This window comes from Bos indicus x Bos taurus, chromosome 9 (assembly GCF_003369695.1).
Source record: "Bos indicus x Bos taurus breed Angus x Brahman F1 hybrid chromosome 9, Bos_hybrid_MaternalHap_v2.0, whole genome shotgun sequence".
Lineage (NCBI taxonomy): Eukaryota > Metazoa > Chordata > Mammalia > Artiodactyla > Bovidae > Bos > Bos indicus x Bos taurus.
This window is the reverse complement of record NC_040084.1, coordinates 21,684,748-21,712,243: the sequence shown is the minus strand read 5'-3', so window position 1 is coordinate 21,712,243 and position 27,496 is coordinate 21,684,748. Positions and strand designations below refer to the sequence as shown.

General features: G+C 40.0%; 1 long non-coding RNA gene across 2 annotated transcripts in view; it reads right to left on the bottom strand.

Annotated features, from left to right (window-relative positions):
- LOC113898126 overlaps positions 1-27,496 on the bottom strand; it is a 151,153-nt gene that overhangs the window by 112,211 nt on the left and 11,446 nt on the right. For both annotated transcript variants that reach the window (XR_003512543.1, XR_003512544.1), the window contains exon 2: positions 26,270-26,349. This is a non-coding gene — a long non-coding RNA (uncharacterized LOC113898126). The remainder of the gene's footprint in view (positions 1-26,269; positions 26,350-27,496) is intronic.

Below are 27,496 nucleotides of genomic sequence, written 5' to 3'. Positions count from 1 at the left end.
TTCATTCATTTACTGAAATATCTACTATGTGCTAGGAGCTCTGCTGAGTACTCAGAATAAATAATGAATAAGATATACTTTTATCCTCAAAAATCTTTACCCTCTAAAGGGTGCATCTTAACCCTTCATTGTCTGTGGGGGTAAAACAAAGTTGTATGCTATCTGTCAGATGATAGAAATTTGTGAACAGAGCTGTGGAGGGTGCTGGAAAGTGTCACAGAGGAAATAGCAGTGAAGAATGAGTGAGTGGGACCCAGATCAGTGCCACTTACTCTGTCCAGCTTTCTTCACATCTGCTTTACTCCCACTTCCCTTCTATAGATTGGTTAGGAGGTCCCAGGAAGAGGTCAACATGACCTGAGCTTTTTCAATGGGCAATCAGAATGGTGGCAATATTCTTAGCAACAATGTTTAGGAATACAAAGGAGGAGAAGAAGGTTGATGAGGTGGCAGATGATGAGTCAGTAGCAGGTATATTGATTTGCAGATGTTTGGTAGGCAGTAGGATTTTTTTTTTAAATCTGGAACCATGGATTAAAAAAAAATTCTTTCAAGTGTTTAACACTGCAAGTTGTTAGGGATGCAGGGGAAAATAAGCATGTAGGCTAAAGATGTATATTACAGTTTCACAAAGTACTCTGACGTACACTCTGTCAATTGGGTTTCAGGCAGGAAGCAGTTAGCTTGCTCAAATTGAGTAGAGTTTAATAAAGGAATTATTTACAAAGGAGCAGACAGGGTGAAGAAAAATCAAGATAGTGTAGTACCACAGACCTCTTAATAGCAGGAAGTCATTATCAAAAGGAGACAGCAGTTACCAGTTCCAGAGAGGAAGTAGAGAGCCCTGTAGAGAGAACCACCTGATGAGAGCTGTGGCCTTTAGTAGAGAGAGGATGACCAGTGGAGCCTTCCCAGGGAGGCAGCTGCTCTCCAGCTAGTGCCTCCATTGGCTTGACTGGAGCCAGAAAGTGGAGATGCCCCTGACAGAGGCTCTCTAGCTCAACCGCATGAGGCCCAGAGTAGGATGCAGACAATTGGGGAGTCGATCTAGAGAGGTAACTAGACAGTCAGCACACATACATAGCTCATAGGTCTTTACAACAGCTCCATAATAATAATGATGATAACTAACTTGGATTGAGTGCTTACCATATGTATGATGCCATTCGACACTGGATCAGTGCTTTAGATCTTATCAAATCCTCACCATGACCCTAGGAAGTGGGTATTATTATTCAACTTTCTATTAAGGCAGACTTGGATGCTTAGAGATGTTAATTTGCTCTTTTACACAGTTAGAAGTAGAAGGGTTGTGAGATCACTCTAAGAATCCATTGCCAAAACCACTAGGTCTTGCTACTTGCCCATCTTTCACATGAGAAAACTGAAGCCTAAAGGAAAGTTTAAGGGATTGATTCAAGTCAACGTGGCTGGAACGTCCCTGGCAGTCCAGTGGTGAGGACTCTGCCCTTCCACTGCAGGGGCTTGGGTCTGACCCCTGGTCAGTGAGATTCAACTTGTATTGTCTGATTTCTTCAGGCTAAGGGAGTAGGAGGAGGTAAAAAAGAGTGGTTTGATTAGGCTAGAGAGTCAGAAGAGAAGAAGATGGTGGATAGGGTGCTGCAGACAACATTTAAAAGACCAAGGGTTTGAATAATGCCACAGAAGCCAACTGTATAAAAGGGAATGGTGAATTCAAAGAAAGGAGAACTAGAAGAGACTCAGAGGGATGAAGCCACATACTCAAAAAAATGTTAAGAGCAGCAACAACATTTCCTGACTTCACAAGTAATGATGTTTCCAGGAAAAGCACAGAGCCTTTCTTTACATACTTCCCTTTCCCACACCAAGACACAGTGTCTAGAGCCTCCCAACCTTCTCTTGCCCAATGAAATGATCTATTTTCCTCCTTCTCCCCCAACTCCTTTCTCCTTAACTTCTTTTCTCCACTCCCTCCCCACAGAATTCTCCCCTAATTGTGCTGAAACATCTCTAATGCCTTCTGGAAGAACATTCATCCTTCCAATTGATATTTATTGATATTTACTTACCAGGGTAAGTATTGTTTCTAGATGTGGGGATTTGGCAGTGAACACAACAGACAAAAATCTCTGCCCTCAAGAGGCTTACATTTTAGCTGTGAGAAAACAAATTAAGTAATATTTATCATGCTGGTGATAAATGCTATGGAGAAAAAGTTAAAAAGGGGGGATCTTGATGGAGGTGGTAATTTTAAATAGAAAGATCAAGAGATCATTTGGAAAAAAAGCCTAGGAGGTGGGGGAAAGGGCCATGGGGGACACTGGGAGAGGAATATCCAGTTAGGAAGGAGCAGACACAAAGGCTGAAGACTGGCTGTGACTCTAAGTGAAATGGGAAGACATGATGTTTTTCAGCAGACAACACACATGGCTCAAATTAAATTTTACAATTTACAAGGTTCATTCTGGATGCTGTGCAAATGGTCTGTGGATGGATATGGTTGCCAGAGACCAGCTGGTTTAGTCACTAAGTTGAGTCTGGCTCTTTTTGACCCCATGGACTGTAGCCCATGAGGTTCTTCTGCCCATGGGATTCTCCAGGCAAGAATACTGGAGTGGGTTGCTATTTCCTTCTCCAGGGGAACTTCCCGAGCCAGAGATCAAACCCTGATCTGCATTGCAGGAGGATTCTTTACCGACTGAGCTACGAGGGAAGCAGAAACTACTTAAGAGGCAATAATATTGGGGGAGAGATTATGGAAGCTGTATTGATGTGTCATATAGATATAGATATAGATATAGATATATAAAGGTCAGTTTCTGGAATTATTTTGAAGCTGACAAGATTTGTTTGTGGAAAGGGTGTGTGTGAGAGAGAAACAGGGGGGTCAACGATGAGGCTATGAGTTGGGCCAGGAAGTGGGAAGGATGGGGGAGCCATTTTCTGAGTTGGTGATTCCTCCTGGGAATCTGAGGCAAGAGGAATTCAATTTGGAACATGTGATGTTTGAGATGCCTTTTAACATCCAAGTAGATATGGTGAGTAGGCAGCAAGCAAGGAGCACCTGTAGTTGAGCAAGGTCTGGATTGGTGACACAAGTCAGCAGGGATTCCCCTCCATGCTTTCACTGCAGTGGCCTGGATTTGATCCCTGGTCAGGGAATTAAGATGCTGCAAGCTGGGGAAAAAAAAAAATGTAGGTAGCCAAGCGCTGATTCTGAAATGCTCTAACCTTCAGAGGTCTGTACACGAGCTATGGGCAAAAGACAATGGGGAGTGGTTTGGGCAGTGATAAACTGGAGTTCAAAAATCTTGCCCAAAGAGGGCAGCCACCTCTCAGAGTCGGCTGATTTCTGCTATGAAAAATGCACCAGCTGCCCCAGTGGCATCAGAATTCCCCAAGAAAATATATCTCCAGATCACCTGTCCGTGACCTCTGCCTTACAGGCAGGAATCTGGAAATTTGGTTCTGGGTTCACCTCTGCTCTCCAAATTTGTCATACTATCTGATCAGTCTCATCTCTGTTTACAAGCTCAGGTTTTGCATAGCACCTAGTGGGTGATATTGTGGACCTGGATTTAATTCATAAATCTAGGCTTTACCTTGAAAGACCAGTGGTGTGCTGGTACTGGCTCCTGCTGGCTTGTGAGAACCAATTTTAGATTTGCTGAAATTTTGCAAACTGGATGATAAACACAGCCATTCTTAAAATTAAATGATATAATAACCAACAAAGACCTACTGTATAGCACAAGGAACTATATTAGACATTTTGTGAACATATATGTGAGAAAAATATGAAAAAGAACATATACGTATATGTATGACTGAATCACTTTGCTGTACACAAGAAACTGATACAACATTGTGAATCAACTATACTTCAATAAAAAATTAAATGACAAACATAAATACTGAAAACTCATCACTTCCTAATTGTTTTTACCACATTTTGTTCTGTGTGCTTCTGAGGTTTTTAAAAATTATTATTATTATTTTTAACTTCAATTGCATCTGTATTCTGGAAATACTATATAGCAGTGTATTCTGTTCCTAACTCTGCTTTTAGTGACTTCACGTAGGTAACTTTAAAAAGGCCCATGGTGGGAATATTTATACCACTAAAGTACAAATCAGGGCTATTTTCCATGGAAAGTCAGTTTGAAGCCTTTATTAGAATACTGCTGTGCCTATGTCATCCTCAGGAATGTATAACAAGTGTCTGATAGAAATTGTCTATACAAAGTGTCTGATACATGACAATGGTAGACAGACATGGAGAGACTCAAGTTCAGACTGACTATTCCCTAGTTCCTGACAAAGTATTTGGTTGATTATCATTTAAAAAACAAGTGTAAGCAATTGTTGCATGGATTTTCAGAGACTGGCTTTGGAGAAGCCACACCTACAATGTGTACCTCCTGCTTTTCTAGCTATAAAACTGATGGGATGCACTAGAGAACCGTGCTCCGATGAGTTCTCTGGAAAGCAGCTTGAAGTTCTGAGTCAGTGTTTCCTGAATTCCCCACTCAGTGATAAGCCCTACTATAAAAATGCAGTTGGAAAGAGTACCTAGTTTTCCCTAGAGCTCAAGGAGCATTAAAGAGAGACAAAGTATAATTAGGACAGTGGGGAAATGGTATTTTAGAGGGCAAAACATATATAAAAAAATTTAATTCAATTTTTAAAAAAGTCTATGTCTTTGTAAGCAATAAGTCTTCAACCATGAAGAATCCAAGTTAGGCGTTAGGTAGCTCTCATGTGGGTGAGTGTGTGCTCAGTCACTTCAGTCGTGTCCAAGTCTTTGCAACCCTATGGACTGTAGCCCACCGGGCTCCTCTGTCCATGGGATTCTCTAGGCAAGAATAGTGGAGTGGGTTGCCATGCCCTCCTCCAGCAGACCTTCCTGACCCAGGAATCTCCAGCGTCTCCTGCAATGCAGGCAGATTCTTTACTCACTGAGCCACCTGGGAAGCCCCTGCTCTCAGGTAGGTAAAACCAAATGGGGCTCACTTTCTCCTTCCAGGTTTCCTGAAAGTAACCTTTTTCCTTCCTTTTTATATGCCCTCTCCACAAATAGAGTTGGTAAAAAAAAGTATCTGTTACAATGTCCCAGGCTTTATCATTCATGGCAAATCTCTCTGAATTACAGGCTTTTCCTCATAGAGACCATTTACAGCGGGCATAATACAAGGCTGTGTTCAGCCATGGCACTCTTTGAACTAGCCGTACCATGTTATTACCACACTAAACTGGAGTGGCCAGTTTTGCTATAAATAAATATCCTCCTCACTGGGTAGATGAAAATCCTTCATAGCAGTTCCTGTATTATTGATTTTTTGGTTTCTAGCTTCTCTGCTGGGAATGACTTTTAAGTTGTTTTGAAAAGAGAAGTCTTGTAAACACTTGACTGTTGGCGAACTCGAGAAAAATCCGATTAGCAGGGAATCAATAACATTATTACTCAGCTGGGTTCCCTGTAATTCTTCTGTCTCTAGGCCAGGTGGATGGATGGGGGTGAGAAGGTGAACGCTTTCAAAGAGATCGTGTGTTCTTCCTGGATTCCATTTATTTCTTTGCAACAGTCCTTTAATTTTGTGGTGTTGGAAATGGAGCTAATAATGACAGTTTGAACAAGACTGGCTTCCTCTCTGTGAGGGAGAACAAAGCAGAGATTATTGGCTTTGACAAAGGTGGCTGGAAGCTTAATCAACCACTCTGAGACGCTCTACCATCCACATGAAATAAAGTCCAGGAACTCACTAGAATGGTATGGCTCCTTATACAGCATTAGAAGTCCATGCACATGTCATATTTTCAGGTCAATGATTTGATTGTTGAAGCTGTTTGTCTTGTTTTCTTTTTCCATAAACCCTCCGAAAGGGCAGGAAACCTCAGACACCATCTGATTTCTCTCACTGCCATCTCTTGGGTTCCTGCAACTGCATCCTATTGCCCTCGGGACAACTTCCTGGCCAGGAGCCTGGGTAGGACACTTGTGCGCCCAGAGATGAGTCTGCTATGTAGATCAACGCTGAGTTCCAATTTCTTGCATCTGTGCTGATACTGCTTTCTTATGAACTGGATCTCACCTGGGCCTCAATCCTATTATTTAATCTTCAATTTGTCCAATTTTGCCCCAAGGCTGAGTTAAATATGCTTCCCTAAGCTAGACTTCCTGTGTTTGAGTTTCAGATACTTGGTAACACTCTCCATTTTTGCCAGGTCTGGCTGACTATGTATCACATAACCACTGATGACCAGATCGCATGACTTTTGCCTACCTGTTTGGGGTGTTAATCTATTATAATCTGGTTTTTAGTCCTGGCTGCACAAGTGAGCCACAAGTGTCTATACATGTCTAGGCCCCCCTCCTAGGAATTAAGATTTAATTACTCTCAAGGTGAATACTGACTTCTTTAAAAAATTAACACTCCTTGTTAAGGGCTGAATTGTGTCTCCCTTCATCCCCTACCCTAATTCACACTTTGAAGTTCTAACCTCCAATACCTCAGATGTGACTGTATTTGGATACTGGGTCTTTAAATAGCTAATTAGGTTAAAATGAGGTCACTGGGGGGTCAGAGTCTAATATGACTGGGACCCTTAGAAGAAGAGGGAATTGTCTAGGACATAGTTACACACAGGGGGATGACTGTGAAGAAGACACAGGGAGAAGACAGCCATTGACAAGCCAAAGAGAGAGGCCTCAGGAAGAAAACTACCCTGCTGACACCTTGACCTCAGACTTCTAGTCTCCAGAACTGTGAGAAAATAATTTTGTTATTTAAGCCCCTCACTGTGTGGTATTTTCTATGACAGTCCTAGCAAATGAATACAGTCCTTAAACAGATTTAATGAGTAGCCAGGACTAATCTGGTTCTGACATTTTAGCATTCATAAAGTCACCTGGTGTAGGCATGTACTTAGTTGCTCAGTCGTATCCAATTCTTTGCCACCTTATGGACTACAGCCTACCAGGCTCCTCTGTCCATGAGAATTTTCCAGAATACTGGGGTCGGTTGCCATTTCCTTCTCTAGGGGATCTTCCCGACCCAGGGATTGAACTTGCATCTTTTGTGTCTCTTGCATTGGCAGGCAGATTCTTTACCACTGTGCCACCTGAGAAGCAAGTTACCTGGTTGTTGTTCAGTTGCTAAATCATGTCTGACTCTTTGCAACCCCATGGACTGCAGCGCACCAGGCTTCCCTGTCCTTCACCATCTCCCTGAGTTTGCTCAAACTCATGTCCATTGAGTCGGTGACACCATCCAACCATCTCATCCTCTGTCGTCCCCTTCTCCTCCTGCCTTCAATCTTTCCCAGCATGAGGGTCTCTTTCAATGAGTCATCTATTTGCATCAGGTGGCTAAAGTATTGGAGCTTCAGCTTCAGGATCAGTCCTTCTAGTGAATATTCAGGGTTGATTTCCTTTAGGATTGACTGGTTTGATCTTGCACTCCAGGGGACTCTGAAGAGTTTTCTCCACACCACAGTTAGAAAACATCAATTCTTTGGCACTCAGTCTTCTCAGTTCAGTTCAGTCGCTCAGTCGTGTCTGACTCTTTGCGACCCCATGAATCGCAGCACGCCAGGCCTCCCTGTCCATCAACAACTCCCAGAGTTCACCCAGACTCACGTCCATAGAGTCAGTGATGCCATCCAGCCATCTCATCCTCTGCCGTCCCCTTCTCCTCCTGCCCCTAATCCTTCCCAGTATCAGAGTCTTTTCCAATGAGTCAACTCTTCGCATGAGGTGGCCAAAGTACTGGAGTTTCAGCTTTAGCATCATTCCTTCCAAAGAACACCCAGGACTGATCTCCTTCAGAATGGACTGGTTGGATCTCCTTGCAGTCCAAGGGACTCTCAAGAGTCTTCTCCAACACCACAGTTCAAAAGCATCAATTTTTCGGTGCTCAGCTTTCTTCACAGTCCAACTCTCACATTCACGCATGACCACTGGAAAAACCATAGCCTTGACTAGACGAACCTTTGTTGGCAAAGTAATGTCTCTGCTTTTGAATATGCTATCTAGGTTGGTCATAACTTTCCTTCCAAGGAATAAGCGTCTTTTCATTTCATGGCTGCAGTCACCATCTGCAGTGATTTTGGAGCCCCAAAACTCAGTCTTCTAGGATTAGTTAAAACAGAGGTTGCTGAAGTCACCGCTCAGGGTTTCTGATTCAATACATCCTGAGTGTGGACTGGGAATCTGCATTCCTGTGAGGGTCCAGGTGATGCTGATGCAGCTGGGCCCAGGACCCTATCTGCAAACAACTGCGCTAGCTTATTTTATGTTGCAATTGATCTTCTGTGAGTCTCCAACTTCCCCTGTCAATTCTTGTGCTGTTATGGAACAGCCTCCATGCCCAGGGTTTGCTGGGTCCATGGTCCTGGTTTTACCTGGGTTGAGTTAAGATTAATACAAGTTTATGCCCTTGATTCAAACATATATATCCTTAGTAAAATGGAAATTTGGGGGAGAAAAAATACATGTCTGGGAAGGGCTGTGATTTTAAGAAGTCTGTATATATGCTTGTAAATTTATGTATCTTTCTACAAAGGGCTTGAGGCAGCTACTAAAATTTGGGAGAACTGGGTACTTTACATTTGAAGACTTAAATACATATTCCAATTTTAATATATTAAATATTAAATGCATCCTATACATTTCTGTGAAATTAATATTTACTGTGCTGTACTTAGTTTCTCAGTTGTTCCAATTCTTTGTGACCCCATGGACTGTAGCCCACCAGGCTTCTCTGTCCATGGAATTCTCCAGACAAGAATCCTGGAGTGGGTTGCCATGCCCTCCTCCAGGGGATCTTCCCAACCCAGGGATCAAATCCAGGTCTCCTGCACTGCAGATGGATTCTTTATTGTTTGAGCCACCAGGGAAGGTCATTTCAAAAAGTTTTTCCTCTCAATAATTCATTAACATCATTCTGGAGAGTCAGTAATTATAATATTAGTAATGCTGTTTCAGATTAGAAGGGTATTTTGCAGTGTGCCAGGAAGACGCTGGATGTGGCACTGCATCTCATATTACCCCCTTTAGTCATGTGAGGCCTGGTTACATGGGAACTTTAAAGTTCTTTCTTCTGACATTCTCCTCTTTGACTGGGTTAGCTGGCTGATGCATGAGGATTTCACTATCTGAAGCTGTTCCCTCCCTTCCTTGTTCCTCTAAAAGATTCTTTAAAGTTCAATTTGACTGAGACTTCCCTGGTGGTCTATTGGCTGAGACTCTGCATTCTCAGTGCAGGGGGCCTGGGTTCGTTCAGTCCCTCATTGGGGAAATAGATCCTGCATACCACAACAAAGATTGGAGGTGCTTTGCAGCCAAATAAATATAAATTAGTTCAATTTGAACAACCATCCTTTTCACCACTGTAGAGGGGAAGACAGCCTTAGGCTGTGAATTTCTTGAGTTATTTTTATGCCCCCAATGAACCGGATTAAGCATGCAATAAGTATGGATTAAATATGCAATAAATATGCTTTCCCAGTGGCTCAATGGTAAAGAATCAGCCTGCAATATAAGAGACACAGGAGACATGTGTTAGATCCCTGGGTCAGGAAGATCCCCTGGAGAAGGGCATGGCATCCCACTCCAGTATTCTTGCCTGGAGAATCCCATGGACAGAGAAGCCTGGTGTGCAACAGTCCATGGGGTCAAAAAGAGTCAGACATGACTGGAGTGACTTAGCATGCACACTCATGCATGCAATAAATAATTGTTTACTCAATCAGAAAATGAAACTTGTGTTCTGCATAGAATGTTATTTCTCACCTTTCTGCATTTTAATATGGTCTTCCTTCTCCTGGGCTACATGACCCCCCCTTCTCTACCTAATCTGGGCTTCAAAATTTAGGACAAAGACTTATTCTGAACTGAGCTTACAGCATAGCAGAGTCCATCACTGTGGTGCTTCTTCCCTGCGCTTTGAAATTCAGTGGCTATTGATTTAGTAATCTCATCAATAAGAGCTAACCTTTAGAAAGCACTGTGCAAAGTGTATTCAAAAGCATAATTTCATTTAATGTTCACAAGAGTCATATGGGGCTTTTAAACACTAGGCTCGCTCCTCAGTCCCACCTGAGAGTAGACACAGCCAAACATCTGGAGATGAATCCTAGGCGATAGGACTTTAAAGAACGCCCCCTCCCTTATTTAAATATACAGTCGACATTGAGATTGCAAATCACTGAGTCAGAGGGTCCACATCTATGGTACAACACATAAGACTTCTCCTGTTTGAATTAGCTCTTACAACCCAAAAGAGACTTAAAAATAGCTCAAAAAGTTTTCCTCTATTCTTGGTCTCTCTCCTTCATTTCCTTGCAATGTTCCCAGCCTTCTACAGTATTCAGCTCTTTCCTACAGTTTAGGATCCTCTTCCTCCACCTGCTTTCTAGACGAAATCACTTTCTGTCCTCTCTCAGTTCCTTCCAGATGCTTCCCCTATTGCCACCAAATTCACCAAAACAAAACAAGAAATAAAGTTGTTCTCAAACTAGCCGTCCAGAAGCCTCAGCTCATGTCCACACCAGTAGCGTTATCACCTGTTCAAAGACAGTGAGCCCTCTGAGTGAAAGGTGTGGGCATGTCCTCATTTTATCTTCAGTTATAAACATTCAACAAATGAGAGCAAATTAGTGGCTCAGTGATAAGGCTGAATGACACAGGGGTTTGTACATTGTATTGAAGATCTTGGAATTCCTTTGAGCAGTGTCTTGGAGAGGATCTAAACTAGAGTTACAGCTTCAGAAGAGCATTTGCAAACAATAAGAGGGGCTGCAGTTGGACTGAAGACATTAAGGGTTAGGAGACTACTGGAGACAAAGATTGGAGTTGTGAGGTAGAGGAGAAAATATTTTAGAAATGGAACCCATAAGGCAACTTAAACTGATGCAGCTTTCCACTCCTCCATGTTGTTGTCTTTGTCCATGAGGTGATTAGATGTCACTAAATAGAGGAACTTCTGTATTTTAAAAGGGGTTGTGGGGAATTCCCTGGAGGTCCAGTGGTTACGACTTTATACTCCCACACTGAGGGCCTGAATTTTGTCCCTGGTGGGGAAACTAGCATCCCACAAGCTGTGCAGTGCAGCCAGAAAAAGGAGTGGGGGGTGGTAAAAGATTTTTAACACCTACTTAGCATAATTTAATCATTTCTGAACCTTGTTTCCTTTATAAATTAAACATAAGTTTGACTCTTAAACAAAGAATGGGAATGGGGCACCAAAGGTAATTAAATACAAACTTTTCTGGTTTTCTTCTTTTAATCAACATGGGTTTCTGATGTAAGTGCTCAACAAACATAAAAATGTTTTATATCCAACAGTGAGAGGTTTTAAATCAACTGGAAGCAAGAACAAAAAAAAAAGAAAGCAAGTCTTAAGTCTTCCTTCAGTTCATTGCTTTGTGTATAGCACTGCTTGTGTTCATTATAAGTTCTTATAAGTCATTAAACCAATTGGAACCGAAGGTTATAATGTGGTGGAAGTTCCAGAAGCTCACATCCACCCAACCTCCTAGCACTCAAGACTCTTGGTGTTCTCCAAGACCATTCTATATAAGGGACCCATGCAAGCCATGGATAGGGCAGCCATATGCTGTCATGAGCCTAGTACAGTTCCAACTGATGCTTATGCAGCTGCTGCTAAGTCGCTTCAGTTGTGTCCGACTCTGTGCGATGCCATAGACAGCAGCCCACCCAGGCTCCCCCGTCCCTGGGATTCTCCAGGCAAGAACACTGGAGTGGGTTGCCATTTCCTTCTCCAATGCATGAAAGTGAAAAGTGAAAGTGAAGTCGCTCAGTCGTGTCCGATTCTCAGTGACCCCATGGACTGCAGACTACCAGGCTCCTCCATCCATGGGATTTTCCAGGCAAGAGTACCGGAGTGGGTTGCTGTTGCCTTTTCTAACTGATGCTTATAATCTGGGCCTAATCTTAATCTAACCCCTTTCACTTTCAAAAGTGTCCTGATTGAGACTGTAAATTACTTGATCATTCTAACTGTGAAGGACAAAGCACATATTTTTGTTGTAAAGGTAGCTGTTTCTCCAATATAAGACTTTTTCACTTTTTCTTTCCTTCCTGACTCTGAGTAACTGACCTGGGTGAATGGCAGCATCCTGAACTTCCATGAATTGGGGCTGGGAGTAACCAGGGGAAAGGAGTGGGAGCGGGCTGGGGAGGGAAGGGAAGATTGGAGGCTTCTCAAACCTCCATATAGATGAAAGGAGTGGAAGAAGAAGCAAATGGGCTTTGCTATGGACACCAGTGGATCAGGGAAAAAATACTGATGAAAAATAGGATAGGTATTCATCTGGACACCCCAACTTTAATATCTCATTGGCAAACTGAGTTAGAAACTGCCTTGGAAAACTCCATCATATCAATGATAAAAGACAGGGACCAGTGACATGTATAAAGGCAAGAAATCAAGGGACTGGAAAGCCCTGTTGAGTAGATACAAGTGTGATTAGAGGCGGGAAACTCCAGCATCCGGGTCAGAGGGTGACTTTCGTCCTCATGCCTCTGGAGCTGATGATCATGCCATACTGAATAAACTGAATAACCTCTGTGTGTCTTGCTTTTCCAAGCTGGGAAATAAGAAGTATCAAAAGTGACTACATTCCCGATAAAGATATTGCTTTATTTTACGAGTAGAAATCTTCTGGATTTCTTCTTTCTAATCTAAAGCTTCTATAAGGAGGAAGCAAATCTGTGTCCCTGATTGTATTTGTGAAGCCTTTTCTTAGACTAGGTTATTGCTGGCTAGACTGAAACTTATTACTGCTTGTCAAAAAGAAACCCCCAAATTGTGTTGTATGCATTTTGACCTTAAAAGCCACAATTTTGATTTAGATGACATATGTACATCCATACAAAATGAATGGAGTTAATGTTTATTTTTGTGGTTTTGTGAATTTATCCATGTAAGAAAAAAATAGTCTTATTAGACTCTTGAAAGTAGAAGTCTAGATTCATTTTGAGTTACATAAACACAGACCTAACATTTGAGGAACTAACTGCTCTCAAAGCCAGAAGTCAGCAAAATAAATAAATAAATATTATTTTTTAAAAGACAAGCATAATAGGCTTCTGCAATCAGTCTTGCATGGAATGCCAGCGCTTATGGTCAAAGTTGAGCATTTTAAAAAATGTAAAATATAGATGTTCTTTTTGACTTTATTTTCTAGTGCTATATCTTCTTACTCCTGTTATCCCCCAAGGAAGTGCCTCTTGGTCAAAATCTTTGCTACTCAAAGTGAGTTTCCAAGTCAGCAACATGGATACCACCTGTGAGCTTGCTAGAAATGAAGAATCTCAGGGACTTCCCTGGTTGTCCGTGGTTAAAACTCTGAGATTCCACTGTAGGGGGCAGGAGTTAGATCCCTGGTTGGGAAACTAAGATCTCCCTGCTGTGTCACACAGCCAAAAAAAAAAAAAAAAAAAGAATCTCAGACCCCACCCCAGAGCTACTGGATCAGAATTTGCCTTTTAACAAACTCTCTGGGTGATTTTCATGCATTCGAGTTTGAAAAGCACTGGATTAGAGAACACCTGGCTAGAAATAGCATAGATCATAAAACTAAATTAGTCAAATAGAAGAGTGAGTGGAATTAAAATGCCCTATGCTGGTGGTGTCTGAAAAAAAAAAATTATATTAATCCTCAGAGGGTTCTTTTCTTATCCCTGTGTGCACACTGATGTCCACCTCTGTCTTCTCTTACTACTTGTTTATAGTGTCTTTCTCTTTCATATTATGTATAGTGGTTGCATGTAATTGTGTTTAACTTCATAATTGCTATTACTTAGCAAAATTTCAAACTTCCTCTAAAATTACTTCACTCCCAACCCTACAATATACTCTATTTACACAGCTTATATCTGTTTCCTTTTCTGCGAGACTCCCACCATGAAAAGCAGACATAATATGAAATAGAATACCGGTTTGGCTTGAGAATGTACTGATTCTGGGAGTGGAGCCAAGGACCAGTGCCAACCAGAATTAGATGAATGATACTAGGGGTAAAGCAAGACTCAGGATCTTCATTAGTAGAAGGTGGGACTTATTTTAGTTATGGATCTGAATTCTGCTTCAGCAGAATTCTCACCCATTATGGATGGGTAAGAATGTTCATTTTGGAGGCTGAAATATGGCATACTCTTGGCTCCTAATGCTTTCCGGAAGCACCACGAATAAAAGGAGATGCTTCAGTTCAGTTCAGTCGCTCAGTCGTGTCCGACTCTTTGCGACCCCATGAATCGCAGCACGCCAGGCCTCCCTGTCCATCACCAACTCCTGGAGTTCACTCAGACTCACGTCCATCGAGTCAGTGATGCCATCCAGCCATTTCATCCTCTGTCCTCCCCTTCTCCTCCTGCCCCCAATCCCTCCCAGCATTAGAGTCTTTTCCAATGAGTCAACTCTTCGCATGAGGTGGCCAAAGTACTGGAGTTTCAGCTTTAGCATCATTCCTTCCAAAGAAATCCCAAGGCTGATCTCCTTCAGAATGGACTGGTTGGACGGGTGAGAATGTTCATTTTGGAGGCTGAAATATGGCATACTCTAGGCTCATAATGCTTTCTGGAAGCACCATGAATAAAAGGAGATGCTTAGGAACTACTTTTTCTTTTCTGTGATGTTTCCACTAATAAATTATAAAGCTTCTTCCCAAATAAGATTAAAATAAAGGAAATGTACTCATCTTGAATGAGGAAGATAGAGCGATGAAATAGTATAGTTAGAAGGTAGAACGAACAAAAGCTTTAGAATGAAACAGACATCCTAGATAGAGTTCAAATTCCACATCTACCATCTATGAACTGTAAACATAACCAAATCACTTGACTTCTCTGAATTTCAGATTTCTCACCTATAAAATTAAGAATTGTTTTAGAGAAGCAAATGAAATGATGTCTTTTTGGTCTTCAGGCTAGGTCCCCTCATTTAATCACTTGGTGAATATTAAAATATCATTCTATTGTGATATTAGATAGATATTCTAATATCTAATTAAATAGATATTCTATCTAATTCAATTGTGAATCAGTGGGCAGGATTATTTTACATGATTCACTAAATAACTTGAGAGAGAGTACCACTGTGATTGAAAATCGAATGAGTGAGTGTGATCTGCATATCACAGTATTATAAACAGATTCATGAGTATTATTTGTGCAGATTACACTACTGTGCTGAGGGAACAAGGCTGATAAGTTGGAATAGATGTGAAAGTCAGTATGATTTCGGAGTTACTCTGCAGCCTCCCAAAGGAGGGAACCACAGTTGTCTTCAAATGTTTTCCAGCATTTAGGAGGTACCCTTTCTTTCTACTCTGTTACTTTTGAAGACTATGCAGGAAGTAATTCTAAAAAGGAAAATGTTTCTAAAAATGTTTCTGTATGGTTTTATTTTCTATGAATATCATAATCATCTCATACATCAGCATTACTTCAATATTTAAGTATTTATAGTATTTGTAGTGCCAGATATTATGTTAGGTGCCAGGTGTACAGGAATCAATAAAACCACCAGCCAATAAGTAAATATATAATTTAAAAATTTTGGTAAGGGCATTCAAAGGAGAGAGAAGGTTTTATAACAGGGTAGTTGCTTCTTCACCTTAGGGTTTCTACCTGGAAATAAAGCAATCAAGTTTTCCCCTTCCTTTTTTTCCCCTTTACATATTTATTTTGAGTGTCTACTTCTGCTTTGTAAATTCATGGCATTTTTAGAATTTTCTTTGTGTTTGGGATGTTAAATTTTATTTGGCTTCCTTAATTCTATTAAATCTGTTTAAAATTTTGCCTCTATAATTTGATTCTACTTATTTGATTCCTTATTTACAATGTATGGACTTCTTTTTTGTGAGAATGGAGGAAGCTCCATTTTGGAGAATGGAGGAATAACTGACTTTTAGCTATTTTGTCCATATTGGGCTTCCTGGTGGCTTAGATGGTAAAGAATCTGCCTGCGATGCAGGAGACCTGGGTTAGGAAGATCCCCTGGAGAAAGGAATAGCAACCTACTCTAGCATTCTTGCCTGGAGAATTCCATGGACAGAAGAGCCTGACAGGCTGCAGTTCATGTGGTCGGGAAGAGTTGGACATGACTGAGGGACTAACATTTTCAGTTTCAGATTAGGTCTAGATATTTTGCTAATACTCAGAAAATGGGGAAGGAGTGCAGGCGGTGGCGGTCTAGTTACTAACTCGTGTCCAACTCTTTGACCCCCTTGACTGTAACCTGCCAGGCTCCTCTGTCCATGGGATTTTGCAAGATTTTGCAGGCAGATTCTTTACTGACTGAGCCACCAGGGAAGCCTAGGACTGTAGGACCAGAGTCTAAAAACAAAGAGGATTTTTGTTTTGATTACAGCTAGCCTGACCCCATTCACCTGCTTAACCAAGGTAAATATTTCAACTCTCCTGAGAGGACTATATGGAGATGGCAGAAAACACGGTGGTAAATTGATGACCCAGTTGTTCATGCCTCTCTACATCCACCCTGTTTGCAAAGTGACTTCACAGACTCCCATTAAAAGGTGGACTTCATTTCTCTGTTTCCTGAATCTGAGCTAGATTGTGACTTGCCACAGTCAACACACCAAGGAGGAAGTGTTTATGCCACTTTTGAGCCTAGGCCTTATGTTAATCTTGTCCAGATGGTATGAAAATGATCTGGGGCTATCCTGTTGGTAGATGAAGACATTCAGCCCAATTACTCCTATCACCCCAGCCCACAGCCAGACCACAGCCTGAAATGTGCGAGACACCATCCTGGACCAGCAAAGTCCCATCGACACCCCAGCTGATTGTGGATGCTTTGTGAGGCCAGCCAAACCTGAATCAGGTGATGAGAATGTAGATTCATAAGCAATAAAAACAAACAAACTCATGATTTTAAGCTTCTGAGTTTGAGGCAGCTTATTACTAATTTCATATATTCTCATTTGAATGATTCCATTGTTTACTTAAGGTGATACCCATTTTTCCTTTTCACCATCTACTTTCAGTAACTTCCTGCCATGGTAAAATAATTTTTCTCTTTTTTCACCCTTTGGTTCATAAGAAAATTTGAAGGCAGTGGTGTGCTGGTAAATGTTTCACAACAAAGCTGTTAGGAATAAAAGACGTGTGTGTGTGTGTGTGTGTGTAAATATGTATGTACATATATGTAAGTGTGTATATATATGTTTATTATAAATTTATTAATTACATAAGTTTATTATGGAGCCTGGTGGGCTGCCATCTATGGGGTCACACAGAGCCAGACACAACTGAAGTGACTTAGCAGCAGCAGCATTATACATTTTACATATATAAGGGCTTCCCTAGTGACTCAGCGGTAAAGAATCTGCCTGCAATAAAGGAAACGCAGGAGACACAGGTTCGATCTCTGGGTTGGGAAGATCCCCTGGAGGACAGCACGGCAACCCACTCCAGTATTATTGCCTGGAGAAGCCCATGGACAGAGGAGTCTGGCAGGCTACAGTCCACAGGATCACAAAGAGTCGGACATGACTCAAGTGACAGAACACACATACACGCATAAATGTATACTTGCAGAACTAAGCTCATTATCTTCTGCAATGCTGACAAAAGCTTTAAGGGTTTACATATATAAAGAAATGTAAAAAGGAATTCATAGAAAACAATTTATAAATAATAGTAAAATGAGCAATGATCTTTTGTCGGTTTCACATATCCAATTGATTCCCACAGAGTGCTTCTATTAGTTTTTGTAGAACTCTTCTATGTAATTCAACCATGATTTGATAAAATTACATTTCAACCTGGTACCTCTTTTCCAATAAATGTTTTGTTATGAACTCTGATATATGATTTATCTTTGAACTAGATGCAACACTTGTATAACAGCTATATTCATTAAATTGAAACCTCTTATCTTTGGTGCTTGATACAACACACTGTGAAGCATAATTTGCATTATTAACATTTTCTCCATTACTTTTAGCCTAAACAGTCAATAAACAATAAATCAAGGCCTGATTCGGAGTATTAGCTACTCTCTGTGGTGAAACATTGCTATTTTGACCATCTTCAAGCTACCGCCATGACATCCCTGGAATGGAATTGGGAAGAGATGCACGCCCTCCCATAGCATGCCCACCATGTTGCTACAATGGAGTTACATAACTGCAAAGGCATAGATAATACTCAAGTAGAATAAAATAAGTGGGATGTGATGTTTTGAGTATTTATGACCTTTATTTTTGATACAATTTATTGAATTCTAAGTTTATAAAATCTGATTTTTAATGATAGGTAGGTTTAACAACTGACTTTCTAAATTCCTGAAATATTAACAATTAAATAAGCTGGCTCCAGCACACCCCTGCTGAAAGATGTTAAAAACACCTGAAGGTTATAGTTATAAAAATAACAGCTCCCATACATTTAGTGCTCACTAGATCCCAGGTATTGTTCTATGTACTTTAGATTCACAATCTTATGTATTCCTCACAATGTCTCTGAGGTAGGTATTGTTATTATTTGTATCTAAGGTACAGATGGAGAAATGGAACCAAAAGAATTTATTTAAGTTCATAAAAGTACAAACTACCTTTCCTAAAGAGAGAGATATTTTGTCACAAATATATTATGACCATAAAGATGAAATCAATATTCAGATGAGACTCAGAATTCAGTAATGAGAAAAATAGCTTTACTGGAGGTATGAATACAGATATAAGGCTGTTTAATAGAGGGAGGCATACATGGTGCCTGGCAAAGAAGAATGAGAGCTTGCTGATGTCCCAGCTGAGATGAGAATGACTGGTTATGATAAGAAGATATTACCGGCAACAAGGGGTGTGCACTTCAGGGTATATACTTGGAGGGGTAAGTTGTTTGGTGTGATTGGAGTGGAGGTAAGTATAAGTAAGTGATAGTAGTGGAGATAGGAAATTAATGTGGAGCAGAAAAATTGAAGAAAAGGTTCTTTTGTCATCAAGAGTTTTTTGTTTTTTAATTAATTTATTTTTAATTGAAGGATATTGCTTTACAGATTTTTGTTGTTTTCTGTCAAACAGATATTTGGCAAAACTAATACAATTATGTAAAGTTTAAAAATAAAATAAAATTAGAGGAAAAAAAAAAAAAAAAAGAATGGAGAGAAGACTCTCAAGAGTCTTATCCAACACAGTTCAAAAGCATCAATTCTTTGGCGCTCAGCTTTCTTCACAGTCCAACTCTCACATCCATACATGACTACTGGAAAAACCATACCCTTGACTAGATGGACCTTTGTGTGATACTATGTATAAAATAGATAACTAATGAGAACCTACTATATAGCACAGGGGACTCTACTTAACGCTCTGTGGTGACCTAAATGGGAAGAAAATGCAAAGAGGGCATATATGTATTTGTATACACAATTCACTTTGCTGTACAGCAGAAACTAACACAACATTGTAAAGCAACTATACTCCAATAAAAAATTAAAAAACAAAAGAAGCCCAACCCAGATTACTAGCCCTCTCTACTCTGTGAGGACACAGTAAGAAGATACCTGCTATGAACCAGGAAGAGGCCTTCATAAGAATACATCCACACTGGTACCTTAATCTTGGACTTCCCAGCCTCTAAAACCACAAGAAACACATTTCTGTTGTTTATACATTACCTAGTATGTGACATTTTGTTACAGCAACTTAAATGAACTAAAATGCTTACTCTTCAGATGTTGGACATGCCAGCCTCAACAACTGCATGAGCAAATTTCTTAAAAATAGATCTCTCTTTCTCTATCCATCCACCCCTCCCCACATTCTACTGATTCTATTTTCCTGGAGAACCCTAAAACAATAGGCAGTGGGAGCCAGTATAGAAAATTAGGAACAGGGACTTCCTTGGCAGTCCAGTAGCTAAGACCTCATGCTCTCAATGTAGGGGGCTTAAGCTTGACCGCTGGTTGGGGAACTAGATTCTACATGCTGCAAATAACACCCAGTGGAGCCAAATAAATAAATAAATATTTTAAAAAGAAAATATTATGGACAGACAAGTAAACTTTTGAGGTAAGAATTAAAAAGTAAAGAAGCTCCAGGTGGCCATAATTTAACAGAAATAAAGTCACTGCAATTGAGGAAACTGAGGAGAGTACATTATTGGTTGGGCCATTGTTCAGAAGCTATAACGTACAGACTAGAAAAGAGAAAATGGTAAGTTTGTGTCCTGAGACTGTGTTATGTGACTTGGAGAAGTTGACAAGGAAAATGGAGACAGATGGAAATCTAGATGATGTGACCTCACATACAAGAGGGATTTTCAGCGATGGTGATGGATCAGTGGTCTGGAAGGAGCTTGGTGATTTCAAAAAGATGCACATTTTAGGCAAATTGCCCTACCTGGCAACTCAGGCTGGTTGTGAGCCCTCATTTTCCATTCCTGAACTCATGTTGGGTGAAGTCTTGCAATTTTCAGCCGAGCGCTGACAGTCACTTCCGCCCAGGGAGCTCCTGTCCAGGTTGGATGGTGCCTCAGACACAGGATTCTTGTATTTTAGTCTCAGAATTCCCTGACCCGGAGTGCACCTCTTCCCAATGACTCCCAGGCCCACAGTGGAGCACGATTCCACACATCCTACAACAAGAGGTATATCATCAAGACCACCACGAGTGAAGATGTGGCTAAAATGCACAACATCCTGAAGAAATACCACCAGAGAGAAGAAATCCAGCTCCACCCACCAGAACACCAACACAAGCTTCCCTAACCAAGAAACCTTCCAAGCCACCTGAACAAACCCACACACAGCAAGGAAACTCCACAATAAAGAGAACTCCACAAACTGCCAGAATACAGAAAGGACACCCCAAACTCAGCAGTATAAACAAGATGAAGAGACAGAGGAATACCCAGCAGGTAGAGGAACAGGACAAATGCCCACCAAACCAAACAAAAGAGGAAGAGATAGGGAATCTACCTGATAAAGAATTCTGAATAATGATAGTGAAAATGATCCAAAATCTTGAAATCAAAATGGAATCACAGATAAATAGCCTGGAGACAAGGATTGAGAAGATGCAAGAAAGGTTTAACAAGGACCTAGAAGAAATAAAAAAGAGTCAATATATAATGAATAATGCAATAAATGAGATCAAAAACACTCTGGAGGCAACAAATAGAATAACAGAGGCAGAAGATAAGATTAGTGAATTAGAAGATAGAATGGTAGAAATAAATGAATCAGAGAGGAAAAAAGAAAAACGAATTAAAAGAAATGAGAACAATCTCAGAGACCTCCAGGACAATATTAAACGCTACAACATTTGAATCATAGGAGTCCCAGAAGAAGAAGACAAAAAGAATGATCATGAGAAAATACTTGAGGAGATAATAGTTGAAAACTTCCCTAAAATGGGGAAGGAAATAATCACTGAAGTCCAAGAAACCCAGAGAGTCCCAAACAGGATAAACCCAAGGTGAAACACCCCAAGACACATATTAATCAAATTAACAAAGATCAAACACAAAGAACAAATATTAAAAGCAGCAAGGGAAAAACAACAAATATCACACAAGGGAATTCCCATAAGGATAACAGCTGATCTTTCAATAGAAACTGGACCAAGAAGAAATAGAAAATCTTAACAGACCCATCACAAGCACGGAAATTGAAACTGTAATCAGAAATCTTCCAGCAAACAAAAGCCCAGGTCCAGACAGCTTCACAGATGAATTCTACCAAAAATTTAGAGAAGAGCTAACATCTATCCTACTCAAACTCTTCCAGAAAATTGCAGAGGAAGGTAAACTTCCAAACTCGTTCAATGAGGCCACCATCACCCTAATACCAAAACCTGACAAAGATGCCACAAAAAAAGAAAACTACAGGCCAATATCACTGATGAACATAGATGCAAAATTCCTTAACAAAATTCTATCAATCAGAATCCAACAAGACATTAAAAAGATCATACGCCATGACCAAGTGGGCTTTATCCCAGGGATGCAAGGATTCTTCAATATCCGCAAATCAATCAATGTAATACACTACATTAACAAATTGAAAAATAAAAGCCATATGATTATCTCAATAGATGCCGAGAAAGCCTTTGACAAAACTCAACATCCATTTATGATAAAAACTCTCCAGAAAGCAGGAATAGAAGGAACATACCTCAACATAATAAAAGCTATATATGACAAACCCATAGCAAACATTATCCTCAATGGTGAAAAACTGAAAGTATTTCCCCTAAAGTCAGGAACAAAACAAGGGTGCCCACTTTTACCATTACTATTCAACATAGTTTTGGAAGTTTTGGTCACAGCAATCAGAGCAGAAAAAGAAATAAAAGGAATCCAAATTGGAAAACCCTAAAGACTCCACCAGAAAATTACTAGAGCTAATCAATGAATATAGTAAAGTTGCAGGATATAAAATCAACACACAGAAATCCCTTGCATTCCTATACACTAATAATGAGAAAATAGAAAGAGAAATTAAGGAAACAATTAAATTCACCATTGTAAAGAAAAGAATAAAATACTTAGGAATATATCTACCTAAAGAAACTAAAGACCTATATATAGAAAACTATAAAACACTGGTGAAAGAAATCAAAGAGGACACTAATAGATGGAGAAATATACCATGTTCATGGATCGGAAGAATCAATATAGTGAAAATGAGTATACTACCCAAAGCAATTTATAGATTCAATTCAATCCCTATCAAGCTATCAACAGTATTCTTCACAGAGCTAAAACAAATAATTTCACAATTTGTATGGAAATACAAAAAACCTCGAATAGCCAAAGCAATCTTGACAAAAAAGAATGGAACTGGAGGAATCAACCTTCCTGACTTCAGACTCTACTGCAAAGCCACAGTCATCAAGACAGTATGGTACTGGCACAAAGACAGAAATATAGATCAATGGAACAAAATAGAAAGCCCAGAGATAACCCACACACCTATGGACACCTTATCTTAGACAAAGGCAGCAAGAATATACAATGGAGAAAAGACAATCGCTTTAACAAGTGGTGCTGGGAAAACTGGTCAACCACTTGCAAAAGAATGAAACTAGAACACTTTCTAACACCATACACAAAAATAAACTCAAAATGGATTAAAGATCTAAACGTTAAGACCAGAAACTATAAAACTCCTAGAGGAGAACATAGGCAAAACACTCTCCGACATACATCACAGCAGGATCCTCTATGACCCACCTCCCAGAATATTGGAAATAAAAGCAAAAATAAACAAATGGGACCTAATTAAACTTAAAAGCTTCTGCACAACAAAGGAAACTATAAGCAAGGTGAAAAGACAGCCTTCAGAATGGGAGAAAATAATAGCAAATGAAGCAACTGACAAACAACTAATCTCAAAAACATACAAGCAACTCCTACAGCTCAATTCCAGAAAAATAAACAACCCAATCAAAAAATGGGCCAAAGAACTAAACAGACATTTCTCCAAAGAAGACATACAGATGGCTAACAAACACATGAAAAGATGCCCAACATCACTCATTATTAGAGAAATGCAAATCAAAACCACAATGAGGTACCATTTCACGCCAGTCAGAATGGCTGTTATCCAAAAGTCTACAAGCAATAAATGCTGGAGAGGGTGTGGAGAAAAGGGAACCCTCTTACACTGTTGGTGGGAATGCAAACTAGTATAGCCACTATGGAGAACAGTGTGGAGATTCCTTAAAAAACTGGAAATAGAACTGCCTTATGACCCAGCAATCCTACTGCTGGGCATACACACTGAGGAAACCAGAATTGAAAGAGACACGTGTACCCCAATGTTCATCACAGCACTGTTTATAATAGCCAGGACATGGAAGCAACCTAGGTGTCCATCAGCAGATGAATGGATAAGCAAGCTGTGGTACATATACACAATGGAGTATTACTCAGCCATTAAAAAGAATGCATTTGAATCAGTTCTAACGAGGTGGATGAAACTGGAGCCTATTATACAGAGTGAAGTAAGCCAGAAAGAAAAACACCAATACAGTATACTAACACATATATATGGAATTTAGAAAGATGGTAACGATAACCCTGTATGTGAGACAGCAAAAGAGTCACAGATGTATAGAACAGTCTTTTGGACTCTGTGGGAGAGGGAGAGGGTGGGATGATTTGGGAGAATGGCATTGAAACATGTATAATATCATATATGAAACGAGTCACCAGTCCAGGTTTGATGCATGATACTGGATGCCTGGGGTTGGTGCACTGGGATGACCCAGAGGGATGGTACCTGGGAGGGAGGAGGGAGGAGGGTTCAGGATGGGGAACACATGTATACCTGTGGTGGATTCATGTTGATATATGGCAAAACCAATACAATGTTGTAAAGTTAAAAAATAAAATAAAATGTAAAAAAGATGCACATTTTAGAAACTGAATATGGAAGAGAATGTTACCTTATTAAGAGAGATTGCAAGGGAACTGATACCAATGGCCACAAATTTGCCTATTTATTGGAGCAGCTCCAGAATTTAATATAGAGTAGGTTCAATGGCAACAAAATGGCTGGAAGGTAAACAGTGGAGTGATCTGGAAGCTGAATTTGCATAACAAGCAGTGTTTTTACTTCATATGTATGTTTTATGTCAATATGAATAGCAAAGCTTTCTAAAGATGCTTATATCCACACTGCTTAAATTTGAGAAAGCATCAACCTTCTAGAGATTAGTATATTGCTGGAGCTACAGAAGCACTGATGGAAATCCCTGGGATCAACTGCCCATTCCCATCAACTCCTTGGTATCACTGAAAACAGATGTGACTGCCTTTGCCTTGATGTGTGATGGGTGATAAGAAATGGTGTGGATGGTACAACCTCCTGGCCACTTTAGCTTCTTCTGACCCTTTGCATAGTTCTGGTTTCTAGTGACTGAACTTGCCAGAAGTTTTTAGAGCCTGAGAGCTACTCAAAGCAAGGGTATGGGTTTGCTTTAGCATCCTTAAAATTGACCTTTTGGGTTGTTTTCAAGTTCCTTTCACATCTCAGCTTCTTTTAGTCTAAAGCTCTTTTTTAACAATAGTTTCAATTTGCTTTGAAAGAAGTGGTGACAAAAATATTCTGGGAACTCCAGGACACCTGATGCTATGACTCAGTCCCTAGTGTTAAACTATCTTTTTCACTGGCTTTGGAGGGGTGATTAGCCCTGAATGAGAGATATCATCGAAGTGTTGTCCATTATGGGGGGTGTATCCCAGAAGATCATATTTAAAAACCCTTCTAATTAATTCATATATCACTGTTGTGAATTACTAAAATAAGACCCAAGAGTCTGCTGTAAGAAATTCAGCAAATCAATCAACATATAATTGCTGAGCTCCTATACAAGGTTTCTATAAATGTTGTGAAGAATAAAAGATCTGTTAGGATCCTTATTCAGACTAATAGGGGAGGAAAAGAATGACATATGAAGAAGCAAAAATAAATAAATACACAAATAATAAAAATAAATAAACATATCAAGCAGCATATGACAATTATTGTTAAGAAACTGAAGAGATGGTTATGGGTTGTGGACTTGGGAATTGCCCGAGAGAATGTGAGAACTGAGAAATTGAAGTATAGGTAGGAATTAAATAAGGTTAGCTAAAGGAGGAGGGCATGGATGAGGGCATGATTATATAAAGTACACAAAGAGAGTTTAGCTCTAGAGTTAATGTAATGAAGTTTGAACTTTATCCTGTCTAAACTGGAAACCCGTTGAAAAGTTAGTATGTAGAAAGAAATATGGAAGTGAGAGTTTAGGCATATCAGGCAAATGGTGGAGTGACTAATATAGTTGCAGTTAGGATATTCTTGCCAAATATCCTGAATTTGATGTTTGGCTCTGCCATTTGTAAGCTGAATGACTTTTGACCAGTTACTCATATCTCTAAAGCTGAATTTCTTATCCAAAAAAAATTTTTAAGGGATAATAATAGCATCTTTCTCATCATGTTTTTATAAAGGGTAAAACACTTGGCACAGTGTCTGGACCAGAGAAAGTGACAATATAAATAATGACCATCATTACATTGCTGGCAAGAAACTTTTGAAAACAAATGATGGAAGTGGAGAAAAAACTGAATGGAAGGAAAAATGAAGAGCTGGCAAGACTAGTCTGGATGCAGGAAGTAAAAGAGAATGCCATATCAAAGTGGATTCTGGGTTTGGGGCCTGAGAAAACAGGAGGTACCACTAGTATTCATGAAAAATAATGCTAGTAGGAGGGATGCAAGTAACTTCTTCACTGTACTCACTGTCTCTGGAGAGGGACTGGAATTCTCCCCAAGACCACGTCAGACATAGGCATGGCTGCATAATCATCTCAGGAACTGGACTGGAACAGAAAATTGAGACTTTAAGGACTATGAAGGAGGATCATGTGTTGGAAGACATGGTAGAATAATAGGTGAAGAATGAGAAAGAGAAATAATAGAAACACAGACACTAGAATTAAGTATGAATAAAGGAACTGAGGAGCTTTCCAGGGGGCTCAGTGGGTGAAGAATCTACTTGCAATGCAGGAGACATGGGTTCGATCTCTGAACCAAGAAGATCCCCTGGAGCAGGGCATGGCAACCCACTCCAGTATTACTGCCTGGAGAATCCTATGGACAGAGGAGCCTGGGGGGCTACAGTCTGTCTGTTAGTTGCTCAGTCATGCCGGACTCTTTACGACCCCATGGACTGCAGCCCACCAGGCTCCTCGGTCCATGGGATTTTCCAGGCAAGGATACTGGAGTGGTTTGCCATTTCCTTTTCCAGGGCTACAGTCTATAGGACTGTAAAGAGTCAGACACGACTGAAGCAACTGAATACACACTCACGCAAAGGAACCAGGCACCAGGAGGAAACTTAAACCTAGAACTGGAACTGAAATTGAATAACAGATCAGGATTATTTCCTAAGGCAAAACCTTTGCTCTTGTTTTTTTCTTTTAAAAGAACTTATCAATTTTTAGTAAATATTAAATGTATTGTGAAACATTTATAAAATATGTATAGGTATAAGAAATATCATAGTCAGAGAAGCAGCCAGGTTTTATGGAGTTTTTAGGGCATTCTTTAAATAAAAGAAGACACAACCAAGAACACAAAATTTGATACAAAATTGTTTTAGACAAGGACTTTCCTGGTGGTCCAATGGCTAAGGCTTCATGCTCCCAATGCAGGGGGAGCTGGGTTCGATCCCTAGACAGGGAACTAGATCCCACATGCCACAACTAAAAAGAATAAGAGATTCTGTGTGCTGCAATTAATATCTGGTGCAGCCAAATAAATATATTTTTTAAAGTATTATATATAAATAGATATAATTAGAAGTAAAAAGGGCACTTCTTCAAAATTAAAAAAATAATTCACAATAAATCACAGAATTTTAAAAAGCACAGTGTTACAAATCCAGAAAAACATATTTATTTAGTGGTTTATTTTTGCTTTATTTTTAGTTGTGTGATGGAGAAATGCATCCCATAACTCCTCCAT